The following is a 10150-nucleotide window of genomic DNA, read 5'->3' as shown; positions in this document are numbered from 1 at the left end:
GGTTGAGCTTAGACTCAAATCCAGCTGGTCTGTTCCAACTTTTTCCTTCTAACCACTACCCTCTATTGCTTCTCACTCCCTTCTACAGGTTTTTGGTATTATATTACAGATAAATGGTTCTGCCACTGGACTTTTTGCATTCAGCAACATATTTTAGAAAACTTCCCATGTCAGTACATATGGATCTATTTCACTTGGAAAACAAACATTCCACAATGTATTCAATAGGACAGTTTATGTACCAGTACTCTAGTTGATGGTTAGATTGCTTCAGTCTGTTGCAGTAAAGATCCTTTTATTTGCATACCTGTTTCTATATAAGGTTAGGGGAGGGTAGAGAGCTACAAGCATAATTATTTAGACTTGAATATGTGCAATTAATATATTAAACCTAACCCCTTCCCTAATTGATACTCTTGTAAGCACTTTTTATGTTTTAAAATTCTTAAAATGGAAAACCTTATGTTATATATATTTTACCACCATAAAAAAAGAGTTGAAACATACAAAAAAGAGGAGAAAAACAGGGGGAAAAAAAACTTACATTGGCTATTTGTGCACATTTATTCTTCCAGATGAGTTCTAGAATTTTAAAATCAACTTTTCAAGTTCCATAACCAATTCTGCTGGTGTGTCACTATTTATTTTTAAAGCCTCATCTTTTTCTGTTTCCAGACATGGATATTCTAAGGTTTTGGATAAAAGCTACTTGTCATCCTTTGAGTGTATCATGTGTTTTTATATTTCTTGGCATTTGTACAGGCTTTGCCCTTCGCTGAAAGTACCATTTATTTTTGGCCCAGCTGTCTGTTTCTGGTTCTAGAAAACTCAGTTCAAGAGTCACCCCCTTGATGAAGTTGTCTTAACTTCCTCTCCCCCACACCCTCCTCCTGAGTCGGCCTCTGGTCCCTGTGCTCCCAAGGCCTCCCAAGAGCACCTCTTCTGGCTGATTCTCTTGACTCTCACACCTGCCAGCCCTTGAACTCCTGAGGAATGGGAATGCCATGTCTGTTCTCTATTCAGAACCATCTAGAAAGCAACTGGCTCACAAATTCATTTTCACAACAAATATTTATATTAGGTAAGTGCTAAATGCTAGGACCATTTGAAGCATGGGGAGGCTTTGGCAGCAAATTAAATAAAGCACCTGGTCCCATGAAACTCATTTTCTAGTGGGAGGACAGATAATAAAAATACAAATATTTGATATGTTAGGTAGATGAATAATACGAAGAAAAATAAGCCAAGGTTAAGAGAGAAATGGAGTGGTTAAGACAGGGAGTGGGGAAGAGTGTGCTGTTTGGTAGGGTGGTCAGGGGAAACCTCTTAGAAAATGTGACATTAGACCAGAGGAGGAATAAGGCACACAGATATAATGCAGAACACTGATCCAGGCTGAGGGAACAGTGTGTGCAAAGACCCTGAGGCAGTGTTCTTGGGCACAGTAAAGAGAGGAAGATTTGGAGAGGTGACCTGGGGTTGTTTCATGTGTGGCACTGTGGGCCATGGTGAAGATGAGGATTTTATAGAGTGAGGTGGGGAACCCTTGGAGAGCTTTAATTGAATTTAGTTTTTAAAAGGATCATTCTACTTAGAGAATTAGGAATGGTTTTGAATAAATTAATAACAGAGAGAAATTAAATTAAAAAACAATCTATCCTTTCCCTATTTTTCAGGAAACTTCATTCTGAGAGTTGATTGTACACCACTGACATATACCTTGGCATATAACTTAACAAAAGAGGTAAAAGTGCTTACATACAAAATCTAAGTTCTACAAATGATGTTTTCTTGAGGTGCCATTATTATCTTAAACCTTGGGGTTTTTTATAACTTGTTTTATATATACATCTGATAAATACATATTTTATACATATATAATAAATATCCATTCTATAGAGCATCACATCTAACAAACTGTTTACATATTTCCTCATTCCTCCCAACACCACTGTAAGGCAGCCTCTAGATAGCATTATGTCTACCATCTCCACTTTGAAAACAAGGAAACTGAGCTCATAAAACATCAGCCACCAAAGTCACACAACTTGTATAGTAGCTGAACCATGACTTGGTCCCATGGTTTTACTCCTTAAATTTAAAACTGGTTTGTACTTCTTAAATTACTAATAGTGATTAATTCAGGACACATGGAGAGTTCTAATTGATTGAGAAGAATATGCATAAAAACACCAAGTGCTGACTTCCAGGGGCAAACCAGTTTGAGTCAGAGGTTAGGTGAGACTATGTAGCTCCCTTTAATAACTTCTGAATTTAGGTAAAATTAATTTTTTTCCTCAATAAAGAACACATTTTTTAAAAAATTTTATTTTGTCGATATACATTGTGGCTGATTATTGCTCCCCATCACCAAAACCTCCCTCCCTTCTCCCTCCGCCCTCCCCCCCAACAACATCCTTTCTGTTTGCTTGTCGTATCAACTTCAAGTAATTGTGGTTGTTATATCTTCTTCCCCCCCCCCCCGGTTTTTTTTTGTGTGTGTTGATATTAGAATTCATTCTTGGTTTTGTACATTCTGTGGGTTTGGACAAATACATAATGACATCTATTAGAAATAAAACATGCCCTTAAAGTTAAATGTGCTCCACTCATTCATCCCCACCCCCTGCAACCCTTGGAAATTGCTGATCATTTTACTGTCTCCATAGTTTTGCCTTTTCCAGAATGTCATATAGTTGAAAGCAGATAGTACGTAGATTTTTTAGAGTGATAACTTTCACTAAGTAATGCATTTAAGATTCCTCCATGTCTTTTCATGGACTGATTTCTCATTTTGTTTTAGCACTGAATATCGTTTCATCATCTAGATGTACCACAGTTTATTTATCAGTTCACCCAGTGAAGGACATCTGACTGCTTCCAAGTTTTGGTAATTATGAATAAAGCTGCTATTAACATTCATGTGCAGGTTTTTGTGTGGAAATAAATTTTCACCTCCTTTGGTTAAATATCAAGGAGCATGATTGCTGGATCATATATACGGTAAGAGAATGTTTAGTTTTGTCAGAAACTGCCAAACTGCCTTCCAAAGTGGTTGTACCATTTTGCATTCCCACCAGCAATGAATCAGAATTTCTGTTGTTCCACATGCTTGCCAGCATTTGTTGTTGTCAGCGTTGTGGATTTTGGTTCATCTAAAAGATGTGTAGTTATATCTCATTGCTGTTTTACTTTGCATTTCTCTGATAACATATGATGTTTATCATCTTCTCATATGCTTATTTGCCATTTGTATACATTTTTTGGTGAGGTGTCAGTTAAAATTTGACCCTTTTTTTTTTTATTGGGTTCTTTGTTTTCTTATTATTGGGACTTAAAGAATTCTCTGTATACTTTAGACAGCAGTCTGTTATCAGATGTGTCTTCTGCAAATATTTTTTCCCAGTCTGTGGCTTGTCTTCGCATTCCTTTGACATTACTTTTCGCAGAGCAGAAGTATTTAATTTAAAAGGAGCCCAGATTATGAATTAATTCTTTCATAGATTGTGCTTATGTTATTGTATCTAAAAAATCACTACACCCAAGTTCATGTAGGTGTTCTTCTCTATTATCTTCTAGGAGTCTTACAGTTTTTGCATTTTACTTTCGGGTCTAATCTGTTTAGAGTTAAACTTTGTGAAGATTGTAAAGTTTCTATCTAGATTCATCTTTCTGCATGCAGATGTCCGGTGGTTCCAGCACCACTTGCTGAAAAAACTGTCTTTTCTCCATCGTATAGTCTTTGATCTTTGTGAAAGATTCATTGACTGTCTATATGTCAGTCTATGTATAGGCGTGCTCTTTTGTTTTACTGATCTCTTTACTTATTCTATCCTCAATACCACACTGTCTTGTAACTGTAGCTTTATTGTAAGTCTCGAAGTTGGATGATGTCATTCCTCCAAATCTGTTCTTATTCAATATTTTTTTCATGATAGTACATTACTATTTATTTTATCAAAGGCTTTCCATTGTATACTATTAAAACTGATATTAAGTTTCTTGATGTAAAATAATGTTTATTTCTTTTCTGATTACCAAACTAGGAGATGCTTTTTATAGAAAATTATTAAATAGAAGAATAAAAATATCACCCACAATACCACTCTGAGATAAAAAATTTGTTAGGCTTCTATCCAGTCCCTCTTATAACTCACTCATCTCTCTTTTGTTTTTTTTTTCTATTATTATCCTCCATTTCACTTTCTTTAATTGACACATAATAATTATAAATGTTTATGAGGTACAGTGAGATGTTTTGATATGTATATACATTGTGTAACAATCAAATCAAGGTATTTAGCATTTCCATCATCTCAAACATTCATCTTTTTTTTAGTGACAACATTCAAAATCCTCTCTTCTAGCTCCTTTGAAATATACTATACAATATTGTTGACTATAATTATCCTTCTGTGCAATAGCAGATTCATTTGCAGAACTTATTTCTCTTGTCTAACTGTGGCCCTATACCCATTAACTAAACTTCCCCCTTCCCTTCCTTTTCCTCCCTTCTCCAGCCTCAGGTAACCACTATTGTACACTCTACTTCTATGAAATCAGCTTTTTTAGATTCCTCATATGAATGATATCATGCGGCGTTTGTCTTTTTGTGCTTGCCTCACCTCACTTGATATAATGTCCTACAAGTTCATCCATGTTGCTGAAAATTACAGGATTTAGATTTTTTGTTGTTGTTTTTTTTATGACCGAATAGTATTTTATTGTGTATATATACCACAATTTCTTTATCCATTCATCTGTTAATGGACACTCGTGTTAATTCCATATCTTGGCTATTGTGAATGAGCACACACTTTTATTTCTGGGTTATTTATTCTGTTTCCTTTGTCTATGTTTCTATTATTATGCCAGTATAATGCTGATTTGGCTACTATAAGTTTTTAATATATATTGAAGTCAGGTAGTGTGATGCCTCCATCTTCGTTCTTCTGCTCAAGATTGCCTTGGTTATTTGAAGTATTTTGTGGTTCCATACAAATTTCGGGATTTTTTTCTTTTTTATTTCAGTGAAGTATGTCACTGGTATTTTGGTTGGAACTGCACTAAATATGTAGATTGCTTTGGGAAGTATTTAATAATATTAGTTTTTCTAACTTATGAACACAGAATGACATTTTATTTATTTGTGTCTTCAATTTTTTTCATGATTATTTTATAGTTTTTATTGTAAAGATCTTTTACCTCCTTGGTTAAATTCATTCCTATGTATGTTTTTAGCTGTTGAAATAAGATTGATTTCTTGATTTCTTTTTCACATAGTTTACAGGTGGCATATAGAAAAGCTACTGATTTTTGTATGTTGATTTTGTATCCTGCTACTTTACTAATCTCATTTATTAATTTTATGAATATTTTTGGTGGAGTTTTCTACATATATGTATGTATATGTGTGTGTGTGTGTGTGTGTGTGTGTGTGTATTTATGTATATGATCATGTCATCTGCAAACAGAGACAATTTGACTTCTTCCATTCCAGTTTAGAAGATACTCTCTTTTTTTCTCTTGTCTGATTGCTCTGGCCAGAACTTCCAGTACTATGTTAAATAGAAGTGGCAGAGCGAGCATCACAGCCTTGTTCCAGATTTTAGAGAAATAGATTTTAGCTTTTCACTATTCGTTATGATGCTTGTTGGAGGTTTGTCATATAAGGCCTTCATTGTAATAAGGTACCTTTTTCCTATATCTAATTTGTTGAGAGTTTTTATCATGAAAAGATGCTGAATCTTATTGAATGTTTTTTCACTATGTATTGAAATAATCATGTGGTTTTTGTCCTTGGTTTGGCTGAGGTGATGCACCACATTCATTGATTTGCATATGTTTTATCATTCTTAAATACCTGGAATGAATCCTACTTTATTTTGGTGAATAATCTTTTTAACATGCTGTTGAATTTGTTTTGCTAGTTTTTGTTTGTTTGTTTGTTTTTTAGAATTTTTGCATCTATGTTCATCAGGGGTATTGGTCTGTAGTTTTTCTTTGTTTGCTTGTTTGTTTTTATTGTGTCCTTGTCTTGTTTTAGTATCAGGGTAATGCTGGTCTCTTAGAATAAATTTAGAAGAATTCCCTCCCTTTAAATTTTTTGGAATAGTTTGAGAATAATTGGTATTAGCTCTTTAAATATTTGGTAGAATTTTGTAGTGAAGCCATCAAGTCCTGGGCTTTTTCTTAAAGAATACTTTTTATAACCGATTCAATCTTGTTACTAGTTATTAGTATATTTAGTTTTTTTTATTATGATTTATTTGTGACTCTTCCTGATTTATTTGTGATTCTTTGTAGTAGATTGTATGTGTCCAGAAATTTAACTATTTCTTCTAGGTTTTCCAATTTGTTTGTGTATAGCTATCTGTCATGGTTTCTTATGATCCTTTGTATTTCTGACGTATCAGTTGTAATATTTCCTTTTTCATCTCTGATTTTATTAATTTGCATTTTTTTCTTTTTCTTTTTTTCTTAGTCTTCCTAAGGTTTTGTCAATTTTCCCTCCTTACAGAATGGGAGAGAATATTTGCAAATTATTCATCCTACAAGGAATTCATACCCAGAGTATACAAGGAACTTAAAGAACTTCAATGTAAAAAAAAATAAAGATTTCAATTAAAAAATGGGCAACGGAGCTGAAGAGACATTTTTGAAAGGAAGCCATACAAATGGCTAACAGGTATATGAAAAGATGCTCAACATCACCAAGAATCAGGGAAATGCAACTCAAAACCACATTGAGATATCATTTCACCCCAGTTAGACGAGCTGTTATCAAAAAGACTGAGAATAGCGATTGCTGATGCGGATGTGGGGACAGGGGAACTCTTCTACACTGTTGGTGGGACTGAGAATTAGTGCAGCCATTATGAAAACCAGTATGGACCTTTCTCAAACAACTACAGATTGAACTACCGTATGATCCAGTAATCCTACTTCTGGGTATATACACGAAGGGATGGTAATCATCATGTCAAAGGGATACCTGCACTCCTGTGTTCATCACAGCTCTATTTATAATAGCCAAAATATGGAACCAACCTAAATTTCCATTGATGGGTGGCTGCATAAGGAAAATGTTATATATACATAATGGAATACTGCTCTGCCATAAAAGAGAATGAAATTCTGTGATGAGCAGCAGCTTAGAGAAAATGATGTTAAGTGAAATAAGCCAGGCACAGGGGAAAAATACCACATGTTTTCACTCATAAGTGGGAGTTAAGAGAGAAAAATGAAAGAAAGAAAGACCACAGTAGTGCATTGGACTTGCAGAGGGTGAGAACAGACTCTAGGGTGGCCAGAGGGGAAGGATTGGGGAGAGGTTGGGTGGGGGACACAGGGTATAACTGCAATTTGAGGTGCTGGGCATGCTGATAGTATTGATCTGATCATCACATCTTGGGCACAGGTGCTGAGAGTCATCTCTGTGTCCCATAAATATATATAATCAATTTTTTAAAATGCATGAATCAGAAAAAAATCAAGCATATTTTTAAATAAAATGTTTTTAATGTGGATTATATAAAACATTCATCTTACAATTTAGAAGTGAAAACTAAATATTTATTGTAGAATAAAACCATGTATTTTAGTCCATTTTTGCTTCTATTACAAAATGCCAGAGACTGGATAATTTATAAAGAACAGAAATTTATTTTTTCACAGTTCTGGAGGCTGGGAAGTCCAAGATCATTTTGCCAGCAGATATCCTGTCTGGTGAGGGCCTATTCCATAGATGGAGTTTTGTCATGGCAATCTCACATGGCAGAAAATGTGGAAGGGCTAGTTAGCTTCTTTCAATAAAGGCATTAATCCCATTCACCAAGGCAGATCCCTCATAACTTAATCATTTCTCCAAAGGCCCTCCTTCTTAATACATAATACACATTGGGGATTAAGTTCCAACATATGAATTTTTGGGGGAACACACATATTTAGACAATAAAAGCCTGCTTGATAATTTCTGCAAATATTTTTTTTGAGTTATGGATAATACATTGAAGCTTTCACAACAAAAGCAAGTAAGAAATATATCCTTCATTATCCACCACTGAACACATTTTCTACATTCTAATACTTCTGTTGACCTTTTTTCCCCTGAGGAAATTTCCACATAAATTAATTGCTGTGTGTGGTAGGCATAATAATGGCCTCCCAAAGATTTCTATTTTCTAATCCTGGAATCTGTGAATAGGTTACATGGCAAAGGGAAATTAAAGTAGCAGATATAATTAATGTTGCTAATGAGCTGAAATTAAGAGAGGCAGAAGAGAAAGAGTAGTGTCATCTGAGGAGGACTCATTCTAACCCACTGTTGCTTATTTTGAAAATGGAGGGAATGTGGGAGGCCTCTAGAAGTCAGAAAAAGCAAGGATAGTGATTTTCCCCTAGAACCTTCAAAAAGGAATGTGACCCTGCTGACACCCTGATTTTAGCTCAGTGAAATTTGTGTCAGACTTCTAATTTACAGAACTGTAAGATAATAACATTTTGTTTTTTAAGCTACTAAATTTGTGGTTGTCTATCACAGTAGCAATAGAAAACCAACACACTCTGTAATGTAGTCTAAAGAGTATTAAACAAAGCTGGGCTGGCCCCGTGACTCACTCGGGAGAGTGCTGCACTGGTAGCGCCCAGGCTGCAGGTTCGGATCCTATATGGGGATGGCCAGTGCGGTGTATTCACTCGCTGAGCATGGTGTGGACAACACCAAGCCAGGGGTTATGATCCCCTTACCAGTCAAAACAAAAAAAAGAGTATTAAACAAAGCTTATTTTTCTTGTAAATATCAAATGAAATAAAATATGCAAAAGTTCTTAAAAGCTGCAAAGCATTTTATTATGAAAATCTAAAAGCATTTGCATTATTATAACTCATCAGTGAATAGTTAGTACATACCGAGGGAAAGGTTGAGGTGGGGGAAAAGGATGAAGAAGTGTAGACTGTAGTCTGCTGTAGTAGTTCTTGATACATCTTGGAAGTTCACAAATGTTCACTGTGGAGGGTGATGAATTATATCATGATACACTTGAAACCTTGAAAACTAGTCTAGAGTTTAAACTGTGAAGCTAGAATAGTTTATTCTGGCTCACCATTCATGAAAGGGTATTTGAATTGCTTAAGCATTGCCCATTGGCTGACCATCTCTTTTAGCCAGCTGCCTGCTTCTTGGTAGAGAAATAGGAAAAAACACAAAAACCTTGGAGATGTTCTCGAAAATTATGAGCTCCCAGGAGAAATTAGTTGTGTATTTGGAATCCAAGATCATTATTAAAAAGCATAGTTGTAGAAACTTAATAGCATCATCCACCTGAAATATATATATATGTATTATTGAAGGTTTAGAGACCAAATGATAATTTCCATTCCTTCCAAAAACTCTCCATGGCCCGAGTTGAATCTTTGTTTCATTTCAGAATTAAGACTCTAGGAGTTGTATGATAATTGTGTGAGATAATGTATGTAGAATATTTAACACAGTGGTAGGCCCTGAACTAATTATTAGAGGTAATCTTCCTCCAACATCTCTACCTCGGTTTTTTGGAAAAAACCTGGAAGAGTATTAAAGAGAGTACAAAACATTTTTGGAAATACAAAAGATAAAGGTGCAATCAAGTTTTCACATCACAAAGAAATGATTAAGTTTTGCAATGATAAATATGTTAATCATCCTAATTAGATCATCACACATTGTATACATATACCGAAATATAACTCTGTACCCCACAAATATGTACAATCAATATATTTCAATAAAAAATTAATTAAAAAATGTTTTGTCTTTTTTTCAGTATTGTGGTTCTGTTTTGTTACAATTCAATTTATAAACTCATCAGTAAAAGGAGAAAAGGGCAATTTTCAAGGAAGCTGATTTGGGAACAGGCTCTAGGCTGGGTAAAGGTGGGTGTCAAGAGATAGTTTCACTTAATCACCAGTACCCATTCCACATAGCTCTTCATTTTGACTGTTAACATTTCTCCAAGAGTTTTTTGTAGTTTTTTTTCCCCACAGACATCTTCTCATTTTTTATGAAGTCAAGGAAAAACAACAAATTGAGGCCCACATACAGAATATTCAAATGTTTAAATTGTATAACTGCAACTAACAAGTGGTCAAGGAATATCTTTTATCTTCCTAC

Source organism: Cynocephalus volans, chromosome 4, assembly GCF_027409185.1.
Source record: "Cynocephalus volans isolate mCynVol1 chromosome 4, mCynVol1.pri, whole genome shotgun sequence".
NCBI lineage: Eukaryota > Metazoa > Chordata > Mammalia > Dermoptera > Cynocephalidae > Cynocephalus > Cynocephalus volans.
Note: the sequence above shows the minus strand (reverse complement) of the source record.